This window comes from Schistocerca cancellata, chromosome 4, assembly GCF_023864275.1.
Source record: "Schistocerca cancellata isolate TAMUIC-IGC-003103 chromosome 4, iqSchCanc2.1, whole genome shotgun sequence".
In the NCBI taxonomy this organism is placed as follows: domain Eukaryota; kingdom Metazoa; phylum Arthropoda; class Insecta; order Orthoptera; family Acrididae; genus Schistocerca; species Schistocerca cancellata.
Window position 1 is genome coordinate 167,811,527 of NC_064629.1, and position 21,032 is coordinate 167,832,558.

At 43.5% G+C, this 21,032-nt stretch overlaps 1 protein-coding gene across 1 annotated transcript in view; it reads right to left on the minus strand.

The window, feature by feature from the left end:
• Window positions 1–21,032, minus strand: part of LOC126184692 (uncharacterized) — a 331,999-nt gene that overhangs the window by 123,220 nt on the left and 187,747 nt on the right. The window lies entirely within an intron of this gene.

The following is a 21,032-nucleotide window of genomic DNA, read 5'->3' on the forward strand; positions in this document are numbered from 1 at the left end:
AATAGAACTATGCCTCACAGTAAGATATAAAAGAACTGTCAATACAATTCTGAATCAATCATTTATGGGCAAATCATTATTCTTATGCATGAAAAAGAAAAGACTTTAACTGTGAAATAAGAACAGGACAAGTTTAATATACATGAAACAAAATAACTGAATTATACCTGTGTGTATATGACATCATGCTTTTCATTTGATTTTGTTTTGAAATACAGAACTCTCAAGAATCTAGTTACTGGTAATGAAATAACTCACCTTGATACTGCATTAAGGAATAATTGATTAACTATGTTTAGTAAATGGATGATACCTAAACATTACCTTGGTAGACACAATAGTAATTGACACAGTAATGATTGTAATTTGAATGCAGATGAAAGATGGAAGAAACAGCTTAATGTTCCAATGATGAAGAGGTCATTAGAAATGGCTGCATGCAATTGAGTTTTTTTTCAGGCTACAAGGGGAATAGATGGTGAGATGTAACAGCAAGGTACTGTACTGTAAAAAATCTGTTGGAAATAGATCAAACTTTTGGCAAAAATACATTAATAAATCCATTCAAACTTTGAATAAAGAAAAGGCACCAGGTTTCAATTAAAGATTACATCTGAAGGAAATATCATACAAAAGGAACTAGCAACATTATTTACAAATGCATTTATAGGAAGGCAGTTCTTCAAACTGAAAAAAAAGCTTCACAGAAATGGACACAAACAAAACATAGGCTGTACACATCTATTAGCCTCATCTCCATAATGTACAAGATATTCCCTAAAATTAACTCCAAGTGCAGATATTCCCTAAAATTATCACCAAGTGCACAGAGAAAACATTGGATTTCAATCAAACAAAGGAACATGATGGCTTTGTGAATGAATATAGCCCACTTGCAAGTAATGAACAAAATTATGAAATGTGTACAAATTACCACTATACCAAGGATTCATACTTTTTTCATAGATACATGAAAAATATGAAAGCACAAATTAATAATAAATTCCTAGAGCAAGTTGATGAGTTTTCAGATCTATAGCAGCAAAAGAAAGTGCAAAATGACATGTAGTGCATTTAATAAACTAACAGAACTTTCAAAATTACGTTTCCACTGTGCAACAGAGACATGTCTGTTGGGAATTACTCGAAGAGACTGAAAAATTAAGAACTGATAACAGAGCAGATGGAGTGGAAGACAGTGATCACGACTAACGAAACTGAAATGGATGTGGCTGTGATAATTAGTCAAGTAAATAGACGGTAGATGGACCAATAAAGTTCTTTACTGTGATTTGAAGATAGATTGGGATAGTTACCTAAGGAAAGACAGGTAGATAACATTACAAAACTACCAGATAGATGGATACTGACCAACGAATCCACATACTGAGGTTTGCATGACGCATTGGTTATGGAGAAGTTTAGCAGATGCATTGATTCAGCAGTGCATGTAAATAGTTGATGATGATAATTAAAGAGATGACATTAGTTTCTACAAGATCTGAAACTCCAGTGCCATTTGAAGTTGTAAAATTTAGTGCACACAGCTACACCACCTCTGGCAGTAACAACAGTTCTAACCTGGTATTTCATCAAGTTGAACTGAGCTTGGATGATGAGGGGTGTGTTATTCCACATTGCACACCACCTATATGCCTGAGTTTATCAATCGCAGTGGCTTGCAACTGGCTCATATGACAATGACAAATGTGAACCTTACACACACAGATACGTCCATTGTGATGCTGTAGGCACAACTAGGATTCATCTTCAATGATGATTTGGTGCCACCTCTGTGTACAGTGTTAATATTTTTCATTGCCAGCATGCTTATCTCTATTGCCATTTCAAGGGAAGCATTAACAATGGCCGCCATGCTGATGCCACATGCTCCAGGCCACATCACACTGTCCAAGTGGATACTTATCTTGCAGCAAACAAGCCCATTCACTGACTCATGGAACATGACATAGTGATACAATCTTACATGGCTCAGTAGAGAATATATCTTTCCTCTCAGGTGCTAGCTATGTGAGGCCACAAACTTCCTGTATGGCACTGAGCAAGTCTCTACTCAATCCACAAATTCCATATTTGCATGTCAATTATAGGATACCAACCAACAAGAGCAGTAGTGCCTCAGAATAATGAACTGCAGTTTTGATAGGCCGTGAACCTGCCACTGTCAAAACCCAACAGTGCTGGTAGACATTACTCCTTCTCACACAAAGCATAACACAATCATCTCACAAACAAACAACATTCACACAAAATTTCTGAATAAGAAATCTTCTAGAATGAGATTTTCACTCTGCAGTTGAGTGTACGCTGATATGAAACTTCCTGGCAGATTAAAACTGTGTGCCAGACCAAGACTCGAACTCAGGGCCTTTGCCTTTCACGGACAACTGCACTTGCCCGCAAAAGTCAAATGTCTCAAGTTCGAGTGTCAATCTGCTAAAGAGTTTTCATCTGCCAGAAAGTTTCAAGAAATCTTCTGTGTAATCTTTCCATGTATAAAGATGGTAGATGGCTTTACTCCTACCTACTTTGTGTGGTTGTGCTGAAATGCTAACTATTTGCATATCCAAGTTTGTAGTGCACTTTACACCAATTTGAAGTTTGTTGCATGCAACATAAGATGTCTTGGTTTCAATACACAAATAAAGAAATATAAAATTGTGTAACACAGAAGCACTTATACAGCATTACAGAAGGTGAGGCATAAATGTCATCAGGCATGAAGCGCTGCGATTTGCGTGGTTCACAGCTTTGTTGCCACACACAGACTGCAGCAGCAATGGACATCAGTGTCAGCTCTATGTTCAATGTTCCAATGCGATATCTTGTGTTCACATGTGGTTTCAGTCTTCCATAGAAAGATAACTGACTTGTGTCTTGCAGTGAGCTCAATGAAGGAGCAATAGTCTACACCAGTCGATGTGCGTAAATGATGACAAGACAAATGAAAACAAACTAAAATTGACATATTGAACATACTGAAATATTTTTGTTGATCTGGCAAACAGTGAAGGTGACAGGAATAATGCACATTTTGTACAAATTCATAACTGCTGCCAAAAGCTTGCAGTATTTCTAAATTGACTGTATTAAAAATTAACATTGCAGTACGGCAGAACCTCAAGATGTGAGCATGTGTGATTTAATCTCCAAGAAAACAGAAAGCTTTGGAATTTGACAATTTTAACAAAAAGTTATTGCATAGAATCCTACTTAGTTACTATGATAAGAAGGGTATCCAATAGCTAGATAAATACTGTGATTTGTGTGAAAAAATTAATCATTTACATGATTTACAATTCAGAAAGTGTAATTACGGACAAAAAATTTTAATGGAATGCAGAGACATTGCAGCAGCAAGAATGTAGTTTTTGAGTACACTTATTGTTTGCTGAGGGCAAGTCTCGTAGCATGCTTTGATAAAACTTGAGTTCCCCAAAACCATACTGACAATTATATTTAGCTTGGCTTCAACAGAAATAGTGGCCTGAAAGTACCTACAGTTACTTTTACATAGTGTTTATCCACATTTCTGGTGATGGTGCATGGAATGGTCTGTAACAGCTGCAAATAAAAAAAATTCCAGAGGTATGGAATATTCTCAGCCCTATAAAGTAAGCTGTCTGTGGCATACAAATACTCACGTGCTGCTGTACACGAAATCACTCATAAATAAATTGCATTCACAGGTGACACAACAGAATAATGATGTCTCACAGAAAGTTTTTATGAGGTGCAACAGAATGCAAATTCACCAACATAGGTGAAACAGTTTCACTCCTCTTAACGCATTTTTTTCCCCGTCAAAATAGATTTATGTTTTCATAATAAAATATGTATAACATGCGTCTATAAACTTTGAGAATGTGCATTTTTTTTCAGTCCAAATATGCTAGCGCTTATGTCTTTTTGCACACATTAAAGTAAAAAATATTTTTATTGAAAATTTCTAGTTTTTCTGATTTTTTTGTAATGACTGGCAAGAATTTTATTTTAGAAAATACTCCATCACAAGACTAAAAACAGAAATGTCTAATATTTTTTTCAGAATTTTTACTAATATTTGAAATTATCACTACCTGACAATACTGTACGAAGTTAAGATGATCTTGATCTACACTCCTGGAAATTGAAATAAGAACACCGTGAATTCATTGTCCCAGGAAGGGGAAACTTTATTGACACATTCCTGGGGTCAGATACATCACATGATCACACTGACAGAACCACAGGCACATAGACACAGGCAACAGAGCATGCACAATGTCGGCACTAGTACAGTGTATATCCACCTTTCGCAGCAATGCAGGCTGCTATTCTCCCATGGAGACGATCGTACAGATGCTGGATGTAGTCCTGTGGAACGGCTTGCCATGCCATTTCCACCTGGCGCCTCAGTTGGACCAGCGTTCGTGCTGGACGTGCAGACCGCGTGAGACGACGCTTCATCCAGTCCCAAACATGCTCAATGGGGGACAGATCCGGAGATCTTGCTGGCCAGGGTAGTTGACTTACACCTTCTAGAGCACGTTGGGTGGCACAGGATACATGCGGACGTGCATTGTCCTGTTGGAACAGCAAGTTCCCTTGCCGGTCTAGGAATGGTAGAACGATGGGTTCGATGACGGTTTGGATGTACCGTGCACTATTCAGTGTCCCCTCGACGATCACCAGTGGTGTACGGCCAGTGTAGGAGATCGCTCCCCACACCATGATGCCGGGTGTTGGACCTGTGTGCCTCGGTCGTATGCAGTCCTGATTGTGGCGCTCACCTGCACGGCGCCAAACACGCATACGACCATCATTGGCACCAAGGCAGAATCGACTCTCATCGCTGAAGACGACATGTCTCCATTCATCCCTCCATTCACACCTGTCGCGACACCACTGGAGGCGGGCTGCACGATGTTGGGGAGTGAGCAGAAGACGGCCTAACGGTGTGCGGGACCGTAGCCCAGCTTCATGGAGACGGTTGCGAATGGTCCTCGCCGATACCCCAGGAGCAACAGTGTCCCTAATTTGCTGGGAAGTGGCGGTGCGGTCTCCTACGGCACTGCGTAGGATCCTACGGTCTTGGCGTGCATCCGTGCGTCGCTGCGGTCCGGTCCCAGGTCGACGGGCACGTGCACCTTCCACCGACCACTGGCGACAACATCGATGTACTGTGGAGACCTCACGCCCCACGTGTTGAGCAATTCGGCGGTACGTCCACCCGGCCTCCCGCATGCCCACTATACGCCCTCGCTCAAAGTCCGTCAACTGCACATACGGTTCACGTCCACGCTGTCGCGGCATGCTACCAGTGTTAAAGACTGCGATGGAGCTCCGTATGCCACGGCAAACTGGCTGACACTGACGGCGGCGGTGCACAAATGCTGCGCAGCTAGCGCCATTTGACGGCCAACACCGCGGTTCCTGGTGTGTCCGCTGTGCCGTGCGTGTCATCATTGCTTGTACAGCCCTCTCGCAGTGTCCGGAGCAAGTATGGTGGGTCTGACACACCGGTGTCAATGTGTTCTTTTTTCCATTTCCAGGAGTGTATTTTGGTGATGGACATCATAGCCCAGCAGCAAAATTATAGTGCTACAACTCGGAACTAGTACATAAAAACTCAGATCTTACACACACATGGCTTTTAGGTGTTTTCATGTCAAATGTGGCCAAACAATCTGATCAACAAACTCAGCTGAGACCGTACGGTACACCAAAGTGTTTATCCGCCACAGAGTGACAGACTCCCACAGTAGCTAGTTACTGTTACTTTCAAATCTCTTCAGATCTACAATATTTCATAGACCTTGTTCCTTTTCACTCTTTGGGTATTCTAAGCGGTATGCACTTGCATGAGGTTTACTTATTACTCTGAATGGTCCGTGATAGACATGAGTAAATTTTCTTTGATTTTTCTTTAGTCTTGACCAATCTACTTCACCAATTCTAAAACTAGTGGGGGAAGCTTTTGCGTCATGCCTTTTTTTTTTTTTTCTATCCAAGGCTCTTTTATGTATATTTGCCCTGACCTGTGCTTTCTTTTTATCTAAAGAGCTCCGAGTTAAAACTGGAAAATCAATCATACTTGAAATGATGTTATGGGGTTCCTGATTAAACATTAGCTCACACAGAGCAAAACCTGTCGCAGCATGTTTAAGATTATTGATTACTTCTTCAAAATTTTTAATATGCTCAGCCCAAGTTGAATGCTTCCTGGCACAGTAAGTTATACACGGTCTGTTTAATTTGCGCATAACTCTCTTGCTCATATTCCCCTGCGGAAAGTATGCCGAGATCCTAATATGGCGAATTCCAGTCTTTTCAAGGCACGCCTTAAATCTTTCAGATACAAATTGAGGACCATTATCTGACAAGAGATTCTTTGGCTTGACAATCTTTACAAAATACTCCTTCTCTAGCTTGCCTACAAGTATTTTGGCATTGGCCCTTTTTTTGGGGGGGTGTAGCTTGACATATTTGCTAAAACCGTCAATCACCACAAAAACATGGTTTTAGATGTTGGGAGGGCTCCCAAAAGATCAACTGCACATAACTCCATGGTTTCACTTGGTTTTACACGGTGCATATCTCCTTGTACTTTTCTATTTACTGCATGTACCTTTTGACATATAACACAGGATGCAAGCCTTTATGCTATTCTATGACGCATGTTATCGAACATGACTTTCTCACTTGATGTAGCAATGCATTTCTTAGCTCCATGATGGTCATATCTTAGATGCATATAATCTATCAGCAGATCCACATGCTGTGAAGGAAAACACACCTTCCATTCTGCTGAATCTCAGCAGATCCACATGCTGTGAAGGAAAATACACCTTCCATTCTGCTGAATCTAACGTTCTTCTATGGAATAAAATTCCTTTATGTAAGCAATAATATTGTGCTACCATTGGATAATTCGGGAGTCCTAAATGGCTTTTGAGCAGCTTAAATTGATCGTCATCATTCTGCTCCCGTCTTAAGTTTTTAAATATTTTCTTCAGGGCACTCTCCTCCCTGAGCTCATGTGTGGCCAAAATGCTTACTTCCTTCCTATCTGCTAAGGGAAGTTCGGATTCATTACATACCTCAGCACTTCTTGATAGCCCATCTGCTACCAGATTGTTATTTCCCTGTATGTAATTAATTTCAAGGTCGAACTGCTGAAGGTACATGGCCCACCTAGTTAGTCTTGGATGTCTCAGTTTGCATGTCTTTTAAAAACGTAAGTGCCTTATGATCACTATAGATTATCATCTTATGCCCTAACAAACAGTGCTCAAACTTCTGCATACCAAACACGATGGCTGGTGCCCCTAATTCTGAAATCCCATAATTTCACTCAGCAGGTTGCAGTGAACGACTTGCAATAGTGATGGTTTTATGAACCTCTTGGTCGCCTTCTGTTTCCATCTGAAAGAACTCTACTCCAATCCCATAACCACTTGCATCAACTGACATGCAAAAGGGTTTTGTAAAATCTGGAAGGTGCAAAAGCGGACTATTAACCAAACGGTTTTTTAGTCTTTCAAAAGCAGACTGGCAGTTTTTGAGTCCAGACCCATGGGGTACTCTTCTTTAACAAGTTAAGTAAACATAGAGCATTAAACAACCAATCTTTAACAAAAGGTCAGTAGAATCTGAACAAACTGAACATTGACCTGAGTTGCTTTTGATTTTGGGGTGCTTCAAACTTTTCAATGACTGATAATTTGGATGGATCCGGCAATATGCCATCCCTGATAATTTCATGCCCCAGGAATTTTATTGTGTCCTTTACACATTCAATCTTCTCTAACTTTAATTTCATACCTCGATTTTCTATAGCCTCTAGCACCCTGTCCAGTAGATTGATATGTTCTTCCCATGTGGGAGTTGCCAACAGTATATTATCTACATAAACAGTTACCTTATCTAATTATTCCCACCCTAATACATGAGCCATTACTATTACAAAGGCACACACAGAAATATTTAATCCGAATGAGACTACTTTGTACTGGCACCACATTCCTTCATACAAAAAGACTGTATATTTGCGTGATTCCTTTGCCAGGGGCAAATTCCAGTACCCACAAGTTACGTCCATTGATGTGAGCTACCTAACACCTTGGAATTTTTGAATCAGCTCATCCATATTCTGAGGATGATCACTTCCTCTGATTACAATTTCATTTAACCAATGTGCATCCAGTGCTAACCTTACACTTCCATCATGCTTACGCACAACAACAAGAGGATTATCATATTCACTAACTGCTTGCTCTATGACACCCCAGGCCAACATATGTTGAATTTCATTCCTAATTGCTTGTCTTCTTGAAACATGTATCTGATAAGGTTTCTTGAAAAAACTCATCCAGGCTTTATATTCAAATGGCATTCGTACCCTTTAACTTCACCAGGTGTGTTCAAGAACACATAGTGATGCTTAGTTAATACACTCTTTAATTCTGCTCTTTGTGTGTCAGAAATTTGATTTGTTGATTGTACCTTTTCCTCTATTTCTTCTCAGATATTTCTCTCTTCAACATTAGCATCTTGCACCTTATTACTGAATTCAGTGTTTCCAGTAAGTACCCTTTATTCTAAATCACTTTAATCACCTATATGACTTTTTATAAAGGCTCTATTATCACTTGATAGTCATGTAAAGTTAAAACTAAGTTGTTCTGATCAAAATCAATTTTTTCCTGATACTTTGACAAGAAAACGGTACCTATCACCATATCAAGACTCAAACCTAGCACTATTAGACGAGGATGATCCATAATTACTTCACTTATACCAATGGGTATCAAAGCTTCATGCTGAATTGGTATAGAAACTTTTACAATAGCACCTATTATTTGTAAACCAATTACTTTCATGACAGTTAACTCGCCCTTATTGGGAACAGAGTCAAAAAATGCTTGGGATAAAGCACTTGCTTCACTGTCACTGTCAAGAAGACAATGCACTGTTACTCGAGGAGGGTGAGTTATTTTACACTGAACCGGTTTTTTCATACACATCTTCTAATAAATCCTTCTCAATTTGTTTCCAGCTAAAGTAGTTTTGATCAATTGCAATTATATTCACATTTAAATTTTGGGGTTCATTAATCTCTACATTTTTAGCTGCCTTTTCAATCCTGTCCACCAATTTCAAATCAAAGCACTTGAGGTCTCCCTCTACTTCTGTTTGCTGCACATCAGCCAAACTATCCTCTAACTCTGAGCAACTGTGTCCCTGCGCAACATTACTACTTATAATGCTGTCGTCAGCTGTTACCATGTGTGGCACGTCAATACAGCTATTAGATTTCTTGACCTCTTTACTATTGCTAACCCCTTCATTAATCAATTCCTCTGCTTTAAAACTTTGCAAAACCAATTCTACTTCTCCTACCTCAACTTCAGCTTTTAGAATGCCATCATTGTCAAAGATGTTAGCTTTTACCTCATCTTCATCCATAACAGACTCAAACCCATTAAGTACATTCTCCCTATTATTTACCGTGTATTCTTGTTCTTCTCTGACCCATTTCTGCAAAGTATCCAAAGTACTGTCTGTTTGCGTGTGTTGGCTGACTGTCGTTTGTGTTTTTGTTACTGGCTATGTTACATTTACCGCCTGGTGAGCGTTAGTTTTCTTCATAGATGGCATTTAGTTTCCCACACACAGGGCCTGTTATATTCATTTGCTACAGCATTAAATATGGTAGCATTTTGTCCTTTTTCTTGTCTAAATGGCATTGTGTTTACATTTCTGCTTTCGTCATAATACACTCCTGGAAATGGAAAAAAGAACACATTGACACCAGTGTGTCAGACCCACCATACTTGCTCCGGACACTGCGAGAGGGCTGTACAAGCAATGATCACACGCACGGCACAGCGGACACACCAGGAACCGCGGTGTTGGCCGTCGAATGGCGCTAGCTGCACAGCATTTGTGCACCGCCGCCGTCAGTGTCAGCCAGTTTGCCGTGGCAAACGGAGCTCCATCGCAGTCTTTAACACTGGTAGCATGCCGCGACAGCGTGGACGTGAACCGTATGTGCAGTTGACGGACTTTGAGCGAGGGCGTATAGTGGGCATGCGGGAGGCCGGGTGGACGTACCGCCGAATTGCTCAACACGTGGGGCGTGAGGTCTCCACAGTACATCGATGTTGTCGCCAGTGGTCGGCGGAAGGTGCACGTGCCCGTCGACCTGGGACCGGACCGCAGCGACGCACGGATGCACGCCAAGACCGTAGGATCCTACGCAGTGCTGTAGGGGACCGCACCGCCACTTCCCAGCAAATTAGGGACACTGTTGCTCCTGGGGTATCGGCGAGGACCATTCGCAACCGACTCCATGAAGCTGGGCTACGGTCCCGCACACCGTTAGGCCGTTTTCCGCTCACGCCCCAACATCGTGCAGCCCGCCTCCAGTGGTGTCGCGACAGGCGTGAATGGAGGGACGAATGGAGACGTGTTGTCTTCAGCGATGAGAGTCGCTTCTGCCTTGGTGCCAATGATGGTCGTATGCGTGTTTGGCGCCGTGCAGGTGAGCGCCACAATCAGGACTGCATACGAGCAAGGCACACAGGGCCAACACCCGGCATCATGGTGTGGGGAGCGATCTCCTACACTGGCCGTACATCACTGGTGATCGTCGAGGGGACACTGAATAGTGCACGGTACATCCAAACCGTCATCGAACCCATCGTTCTACCATTCCTAGACCGGCAAGGGAACTTGCTGTTCCAACAGGACAATGCACGTCGGCATGTATCCCGTGCCACCCAACGTGCTCTAGAAGGTGTAAGTCAACTACCCTGGCCAGCAAGATCTCCGGATCTGTCCCCCATTGAGCATGTTTGGGACTGGATGAAGCGTCGTCTCACGCGGTCTGCACGTCCAGCACGAACGCTGGTCCAACTGAGGCGCCAGGTGGAAATGGCATGGCAAGCCGTTTCACAGGACTACATCCAGCATCTCTACGATCGTCTCCATGGGAGAATAGCAGCCTGCATTGCTGCGAAAGGTGGATATACACTGTACTAGTGCCGACATTGTGCATGCTCTGTTGCCTCTGTCTATTTGCCTGTGGTTCTGTCAGTGTGATCATGTGATGTATTTGACCCCAGGAATGTGTCAATAAAGTTTCCCCTTCCTGGGACAATGAATTCACGGTGTTCTTATTTCAATTTCCAGGAGTGTAATTATTACAAAGTGTGATGAGTGTCTACCCCCTCTTCCTCTGCCATGGCCTTGATTTTGATAATTAGGCCTCATATTCCTAACCTCCATATTTCTAACATTCACATTCCAACTATCATGATTTCTGTTTTGTACTTGATTGTTAGAAGATCTGGTATTATGCTGCATCTGCTCCTCTTCAGCAGCTACTTTCTACTTGCTCGAGATATTCAATGAATTTACTCACATGATCTCTAGGTGCGAAAATGATTCTTTTCTGCCCGTACCAAGGCAGCTTACTTTCTAAACCCATAATAATCATATCTGATTTAATCTTTTCTGTCAGATGTGACAGTCATGAAACCCAATTCATAAAGAAATCTTTTACTGATTTATGTCCAGGGGCTAACTTTATACCACTCCAAAACTCTCTTAGAACATTGTTCTGTTTGTTGAGTGACCAGTATTCGTTAAGAAATGCAGATTTAAATTCAGAAAAAGTTTTACATTTTATCATAACATCAGTTGACCATCACAAAGCATCTCCTGAAAAATGACTTCTTATGAAGAAATTTTCTCCCTTTCCGACCATGCATTAGGCAAAACATCTTCAAAATCATTCCGAATTCTAATGGATGAATTTGTTTGTCTGGATCAAAACGTAAAAATTGTCGACACTCAATAAAAGCGGCATCAACTGAAGCCACATGCTGCACAGTAGTGTTGCTAGAACTACCAGAGGTTACTCTATTTTCTAAGTTAGCAATGTTAGTATTCAATACTTCTACTTGTAATTCTACTGCTTCTACCCTGTCAGAACATCTTTAGTCCATCTCTTCACAAACTTTTTCACTAGTCTCTTTTACTTCCTTAATATTTTTCTGACAGGCATCTACTTTAATCTTTACTTCTTCTCTTCTTTAGAGCAAAGTTTGGATTCGTTGCCTATTCTTTCTGACAACCTCCCTTCCAAAAGTTCATCTGCATTCTTGGAAATCTTTGCGAACCTTGCCATTTCGCATTTAACAGTAATATGCATTTTATTTAACTGTTGCACTACTCTGACTTGTATATCATGGTGGACAGCATCAATTTTATAATTTAAACTATTCATTTTTCAGGTCATTTCATCTCTTAGCTCATTATTAGTAGAATCAATTTTACTCTCAATCTTACTTTCCAACTCTTTGTTACTATACCTTAGTTCCTTTTGATGTGACTCCAGTTTACCAAACAACAATTGCATCCAATTTGGAGCCTCTACCTTGCCACTTGTCATTTCCTGACCTGGCTAAATTTGGGACATATTGAGCTCAGCTTCATTATCTGATAAAGTTATTAATTCTATCTTCCCCTTTTTGATTTCTATCTCAATTACTTCCTCATCAGAGACAAGTTCTAACCTGGCAGTCTCACTGAAATTCAAATCGGATTCTACTTTTGACAAATCACCTTCCGATTTTATATTTATTGGCTCGATGGAACCATCCTCATTAAATTCAGTTTCTGATTCTGAGGATTCATTGTCAGATATCAGTTCCTTCTTAAGGCTTACATTGGTATCCAATTTTAGTAACCTGTTAGCAGCAATTATCAAATATTTTAAATATTCTTGACTTAACTGCTTGACCTTGATGAATGGTGTCAGTGCAGTGTACCAGCAACCTTTGATGCAACGCGTTGCGACGTAATGCAGGCAGCAGCAGCAGCTGCTGGTATCGCCAACTACAGTAGCTTCAAGGGGGGGCTAGGCACTGGTAAGCACTTGCCGCAGCTTGTAGGTGTCTCGCAGACCCACGCACCTTCATGATGACGCACCATCTTCCTTTGACCTCAGTACCAGTGGCAGCTGTGTTCCAGTGTCGTCTTCTTCTTTCCTTCCGTCATGATCCAAGTTACTGCGGCTGACATCCACTGTCTATTCACCACACTTGTGAGTAAATCAAAGCACTTTTTTCGCACTGATTTCTGCCAATTTCACTTCGGCATCCTATTAGTGCATACCAAGTTTATTGTTTCCTACCGATCACTTTCACTGTTTAATTTCGTTGAATTAGTTTCCCGGACAATAAGCACCATATGTGGGGCGGCGGGTTTAAATAAGACAATGCGTCTTATTTGCACCAGGCGGTAACAGTAACACAGACAGTAACAAAAACACAAACAACAGTCAACCAACACACACAAACAGAACACAGGGATGATGTAATAGGAACATTTCTTTCAGTGGACTGGACGAAAATGTGGCCATGCAGACTGGAAACTAAGGCCAGTATGTTCTCCATCGCTTTCTGGCTAACCACAAAATTAGTTGCCACGCTTGCGTGAGAAAGACAGCGAACTATATACAATAACAATAGAAAAATATCATAAAATCAAACCCACTGCCCCACATATGGTGCGTATCAGCTGGGAAACCAACGAGATTGAACAGTGAAAGTGATTGGTAGAAAACGACGAACTTGGTAGGCAGTAACAGGATACCAAAGTGAAATAGGCAGAAACCAGTGTGAGAACTATGCTAGTGTGGTGAAACAGTGAATGTCAGCTAATGTAATATGGATCGTGACAGAAGGAGGGAAGAAGACTGTGGTGTCACCGCCAGACACCACACTTGCTAGATGGTAGCCTTTAAATCGGCCGCGGTCCGTTAGTATACGTCGGACCCACGTGTCGCCACTATCAGTGATTGCAGACCGAGTGCCGCCACACGGCAGGTCTAGAGACTCTTCCTAGCACTCGCCCCAGTTGTACAGCCGACTTTGCTAGCGATGGTTCACTGACAAATTACGCTCTCATTTGCGATAGTTAGCATAGCCTTCAGCTACGTCATTTGCTACGACCTAGCAAGGCGCCATTGCCAGTCCACAACAGTTGTCGACGAGGCCACATCGCGTTCGTAACTATACTGCCCCGATTTACTTGTGTAACGGCTTCGCCACAATCTCCAGATGTGCTGTCCGAATTTTATCGCTTACAGAATCAGCAGACGCAGGCCTTACTGGATGCCCTTGGACAGCTCGTCCAGGGTCAACGTGCAATGCAAAACGATGCGGCAGCTGCCGCTCCATCGCTCACACAGCCACAACACGCAGTTGCACCACCTTTTCGTCCTTTTGATGCTGCACTGGAAAGCTGGACGGTGTGGTCACGCCAATTTGGATTCCATCTCGCCGCCTACAGAATTCAAGGTAATGAGCGGCAGCCTTATCTCCTTTCCTCAGTAGGAGTGCAAACGTACCGAGTGATAGTCAAATTATTTCTCCGACGCGACGTAGCAACTCTGTCCTACGACGAAATTTTGTCTGCATTAGACACATATTTCAAAGAATCAGTCAATGTAGTTGCCAAATGGTATACGTTCTTTCGCACAAAACGTACGGCAGGTCAGTCTAATCAGGAGTGGGTTGCAACCTTGCAAGGCCTTACTAGGGATTGTGCTTTTGAATGTGAATGTGGACTCCCTTATTCAGATACTATGGTGCGTGATGCAATTGCACAGAACGTTTCTGATGTTCATATAAGGGAACAGATTTTGAAACTAGTCAGTCCCTCCCTTCAACAAGTGATGGACATATTGTATCGGCAGGACACACTTGACTTTGCTCAGGAATCATTTGAAACTTCGCCACCCGTGTATCAGGTTAACCGGCCCGCCGGGCGAGCTGCACGGAACAGTAAACAGTCCTCGCACCCGGCCGCACCAAAGCCGCCTGGCTCTCAGCCACGTGTACCGCGCCAACACGCAAATGCAGTGAAATCATGCCCGCGGTGTGCTGCTAGACAGTCGCGTGAGAACTGCCCGTCACACCAAGCTATTTGCTTTTTCTGTAATAAAAAGAGACATGTTCAGAGTGTTTGCCAGAAAAAACTCCGATCAGAAGCTCAAAACCATTCCAGGCCCTTTGCTTCGCGCCGGAATCGGAATCGAACCAAGGATATTCCGGCTCGCGACACTTCGCCCATGGAAATTCATGTAGTTCACGCCACTCCGTCCAGTGCTACTATCTCTAACAGTGACTGTGTTCGTCCCACAAATAGTGTGCGTCGACATCGCCGGAAATCCCGTCGAGTCGCAAGTGATTCTGTACCAGTGTCAGTTCACGTTGCACGAGACAGTCGCTCTTATCGTCAACAGGACAATAAACTTTTTGTGGACTTGGACATTCACGGCAAAGTGATACCGTTCCAGCTTGATACCGGAGCTGCGGTTTCACTAATCAATCACGACACGTACAAACAGCTGGGCATACCTCCGTTGCATGCCGCCAATGTTAAGCTTAGTAGTTATCCAGGACAAGCGATCCCTGTGTTAGGACAGTGCAGCCTTCTTGCAATGTACAAGGGACAAACAAAACTTGTGTCATTTTACGTCCTTCGTTCTTCTTCTGCAGTGAACTTGTTTGGTTTCGATTTATTTCAGTTGTTTAACTTGTCTATAGTCAATCAGGTCCTATCAGTGAACCAGACTGTGCCTTCAGCCAGTGTTTCTCGTCTATGTGAAGAATTTGCTGACATTTTTGCACCGGGCCTTGGTTGCGCTAAGAACTATACAGCACATTTGGAACTGAAAGTAAATGCGCAACCAAAATTTTTCAGAGCGCGCAATGTTCCCCACGCATTGCGTGATGAGGTCGCAAAAACATTATACAATTTGGAATCACAAGGTGTAATTGAACGTGTGCAGGCTTCTCTCTGGGCATCACCCTTAGTAATTTTGCAAAAACCTTCCGGAAAATTGAGACATTGTGTGGACTTCAAGGCAACAGTGAATCCACAACTAGTGACTACAACTTTTCCTTTACCCCGCCCGGAAGATCTTTTTGACAAACTGTGCCCGGGTAAATATTTTTCGAAGTTGGACCTAGCTGTTGCGTACTTGCAAATACCGGTGAACGAAGAATCCCAGCACGTTTTGGTGGTTAACACGCATCTTGGTTTGTATCGATTCAAACGACTGCCATTCGGGTGTGCATCCCCTGCATTGTTTCAGTAATATTTACAAACTGTTTGTGCGTCGGTCCCTACTGCAGCAAACTATCTGGACGATATTGTGATCTCCGGAAAGACAGAAGAAGAACATTTAGCCAATCTCAGGACATTATTTCAGGTCTTGCGACAAAATGGTCTTCGCTTGCGGAAGGACAAATATGTGTTTTTTGCTCGTGATTTCCCATATCTGGGACATGTACTTAATGCCCAAGGCATACATCCCAGTCCAGAGCACCTCCGTGCCATACAAGACTTGCCTTCGCCGCAGAATTTGAAGCAGCTACAGAGTGTGCTGGGAAAAATTAATTATTATCATCGCTATGTGCACCACGCCTCTTCCATTTCAGCTCCGCTTCATCGCTTACGCCGCAAGCATGTTCCGTTCGTCTGGACGACGGAATGCGAACGCGCCTTTCGCCAGTTGAAATCAGCGTTGCTTTCCAATACTTGCCTTACGGCATTCGATCCCCGGAAGCCCCTTTTGTTGATGGTGGATGCATCGGATTTCGGGATCGGTGCTGTGCTTGCGCACAAAGATGGATCGCACGATTTCCCTATTGCCTTTGAGTCCAAATTGCTCTCGTCTGCACAACGTAATTATTCACAGATCGAGAAAGAAGCATTGGCTCTCGTTTTTGGTGTTACAAAGTTTCATGATTTCTTGTATGGTCGTCACTTTACCATCATCACAGACCACAAACCTTTGACATCGCTTTTTCATCAGACCAAGCCTGTACCTCCACGTACAGCACAGAAATTCATTCGCTGGTCTATTTTCCTCTCACAGTACTGCTATGATATCTTGTATCGGTCCACTGCTAAGCACGGAAACGTCGATGCGTTGTCCCGTTTGCCTGTTGCTCAGGATAGAGCATTCGATTCCTCCGAACTTGCTTGCATGTTCATTGATTCTGAAACCGATGACGTGGTCGAATCGTTTCCGATTGATTTTCGTCGTGCAGCTACAGCCACAGCTGCCGACCCTGTCCTTGCTACCGTTTTGCGTTTTGTTGCTACGCAATGGCCCTTGTCAAAGTAAAGGATCGGAGATCCGTTGGTTCGCCGAATTTTTGCTCACAAGGAGAGACTTTTTGTACGACGTGGTGTTTTGCTGTTGCGTTCAGATAATGATCAGTCCAGGGTCGTGGTCCCATGTTCGTTACAGTCCTCTGTCTTAAAGCTTCTCCACCAAGGACATTGGGGTATAGTGCGAACGAAACAACTTGCTCGTCAGCACTGTACTTGGTTCGGAATCTATGCCGAGATTACGAATATGAGCTCTTCTTGCATGGTGTGTGCCGAACAACAATCAACACCACCGCGGAAATTCTTTGCATGGCCAAAAGCCACTTCCCCTTGGCAACGCGTACACATCGATTTTGCTGGTCCCTTCTGGAATGCTCGATGGTTGGTTGTGGTAGATTCATTCAGTACATTTCCTTTTGTTGTCCGGATGTCTTCCACGATGTCATCTGCCACCATCCAAGCGTTATCCGCTATCTGTTGCATTGAAGGTCTTCCACAGACTATTGTTTCCGACAATGGCCCACAATTCATGTCCGCAGAATTTCAGTCATTCTGCAAGGCCAATGGTATTCAACATCTGACGTCCGTGCCGTTTTCGCCACAGTCAAACGGTGCCGCTGAACGTTTGGTCAGGACTTTCAGGCACAGATGTTGAAGTTGAAAGAGTCGCATTCTCGGGAGGACGCGTTATTGCTCTTTTTGTCCTCGTATCCCTCTCAGCCCCGAGATGGTCGCTCGCCGGCTGAGTTGCTCCACGGTCGCCCTCATCGAACCTTGATGTCTTTGCTACATCCACCGCCTCAGGTTCTTGTGCAGCGGCAGACACCTGCTTTTGCCCCAGGCGACATTGTATACTATCGCAACTATCAAGGTTCACGGCGTTGGCTTGCAGGGCGCATTCTTCGCTGCCTCGGCCGTGCTATGTATCTCGTTTGGGGGTCTCTGGTGAGGTGCGTCGGCATCTCAATCAGCTGCTCCTCTGTCGTTGCACGGGATCTGCCGCTCCCCGTCTGCTTTCAGCGACGGTGCTGTCCGGTCAGCACCCTGGGGCATCTACTGGCTCGCCCCAGCCCCAGGTGTTACCGACGCTGCCTTCCATTTTGCCCCATGGCGACGCGCTGCCACCACCTGTTCTCTCGCTGGCGACGCCCGCAGTGGACGCGTCACTGCAACTGCCAGGCGCCTCCCAGGCCACCGCCGCCGCCGCCGCCTGTTCTCCCGCCGGCAACGCCCGCAGTGGACGCGTCGCTGCAACTGCCGGGCGCCTCCCTGGGACACGTGCCGCCGATCGCTTCCCGTGACCAGTTGTCCTTCGCCACGGAACTCTTCCCCGCTCCGGACCATATGTCTTCTTCGCCCGTCGGGTGCCCCGGCATCGATGGAGGTCGACCTTTCGGCCCCTCCTGTCTTTCTACGGGCACATACACCACATGTTGGCGTGCACCCTGGAGCTGGTTTTCAGGCATTTCCTAGCTCCCCTCAGTCCGAATGGCAGGGTGCAGGTGGCACAGCCTCGCCTGTTGTTAGGCTCCCCACCTCGTCGCATACGCCAACATGGGGCGGGCGGGCGGAAGCCTTATACCACAACCGTCCACCGATTTGCGGGGGAGGAATGTGGTGTCACCACCAGACACCACACTTGCTAGGTGGTAGCCTTTAAATCGGCCGCGGTCCGTTAGTATACGTCGGACCCGCGAGTCGCCACTATCAGTGATTGCAGACCGAGCGCCGCCACACGGCAGGTCTAGAGAATCTTCCTAGCACTCGCCCCAGTTGTACAGCCGACTTTGCTAGCGATGGTTCACTGACAAATTACGCTCTCATTTGCCGAGACGATAATTAGCATAGCCTTCAGCTACGTCATTTGCTACGACCTAGCAAGGCGCCATTGCCAGTCCACAACAAAGACGACACTGCATCGCGGCTGCCACCGGCGCTGAGGTCAGGAGAAGACGGTGCATCATCATGGAGCTGCGTGGGTCTGCGAGAGACCTGCAAGCTGTGGCAGGCACTCACCGGTGCCCAGCCCCCACCCCCTCCCACCTTGGATCTACTGCAGTCAGCGATACCCGCAGCCGTCCTCTCACCACCACAGCTGCTGCTGCATCCCGATGTGTCACATCATACTTGCTGCTACACTGTGCCGGCACCATTTGTTCAGGTCAAGGAATTAAGTCAAGAATATTTAAAGTATTTGTTAGTTGCTGCTAACAGGTTACTAAAAACGAGCACCTATGTAAATGTTAAGAAGGAACCGGTCACTGACCATGAATCCTCAGAATCAGAATCAGAAACTGAATTTAATGAGGATGGTTCCGTTGATCCAATAAATATAAAATAAATATAAAATCGGAATGTGATTTCTCAAAAGTAGAATCAGATCTGAATTTAAATAATACTGCAAGGTTAGACTCAGTTTCTGATGAAGAAGTAATTGAAGTAAAGGTAAAAAAGGAGCAGGTAGAATTAACAACATTATCAGATAATGAAACAGAGCTCAATATGTCTCAAACTCAGCCAGGTCATGAAATGCCAAGTGGCAAGGTAGAGGCTACGAATTGGATGCAATTACTCTTTGCCAAACTCAAGTCACATCATGGAGAATTAAACCATAAATTTTGACTTTAGTAATAAAAAACTGGAAAGTAAAATGTATTCTAGTAATAAAGAATTGGAAAGTAAAGTTGGGTCTAGCAGTAAGAAATTAAAGGATGAAATGACATTAAAATCGAATAGTTTAAATTATAAAATTGATGCTACCCACCACGACCTACAAGTTAAAGTAGGGCAACAGTTAAATAAAACGCATAGCACTGTTAAATGCGAAATTGACAAGTTTCGCAAAGATTTCCAAGATGCAGATGAACTTTTGGAAGGGAGGTTGTCAGAAAGAGCAGGCAATGAATCCAAACTTTGCTCTAGATGAATAAAAGAAGTAAAGACTAAAGTAGATACCTGTCAGAAAAATATTAAGGAAGTAAAAGAGACTTATGAAAAAGTTTGTGGAGAGGTGGGCAAAAGATGTTCTGAAAGGGTAGAAGCAGTAGAATTACAAGTAGAACTAACAACTAACATTGCTAACCTAGAAAACAGAGTAACCTCTGGTAGTTCTAGTAGTACTACGGTACAGCATGTGACTTTAGTTGACGCCACTTTTATCAGGTGTTTCGACAATTTTTACATTTTGATCCAGACAAACAAATTCATCGATTAGAATTCTGTAATGATTTTGAAAATTTTCTGCCTAATGCATGGTCGGAAAGAGAGAAAATTTCCTTCATAAGTAGTCATTTTTCAGGAGATGCTTTGCGATGGTCAACTGACGTTATGATAAAATGTAAAACTTTTTCTGAATTTAAATCTGCATTTCTTAACGAATACTGCTCACACAACAAAGAGAATGATGTTCTAAGAGTGTTTTGGAGTGGTAAAATGATTGCCCCAGGACATGAATCAGTAAAATATTTCTCTAGGATGTGGGTTTCATGATTGTCACATCTGACAGAAAAGATGAAATCAGATATGATTATTATGCATTTAGAAGGTAAGCTGCCTTGGTACATGCAGAAAAGAATCATCTTCGCACCTAGAGATAATGTGAATAAATTCACTGAATATCTCGAGCAAGTAGAAAGAGTAGCTTCTGAGGAGGAGCAGATGCAGCATAATGCCAGATCTTCTAACAATTAAGTACAAAACAGAAATCATGATAGTGAGAACGTGAATGTTAGAAGTATGGACATTAGGAATATAAGGCCTAATTACCAAAATCAAGGCCATAGCAGAGGAAGAGGGGGTAGACACTCACCACGCTTTCATAACAGTTATTA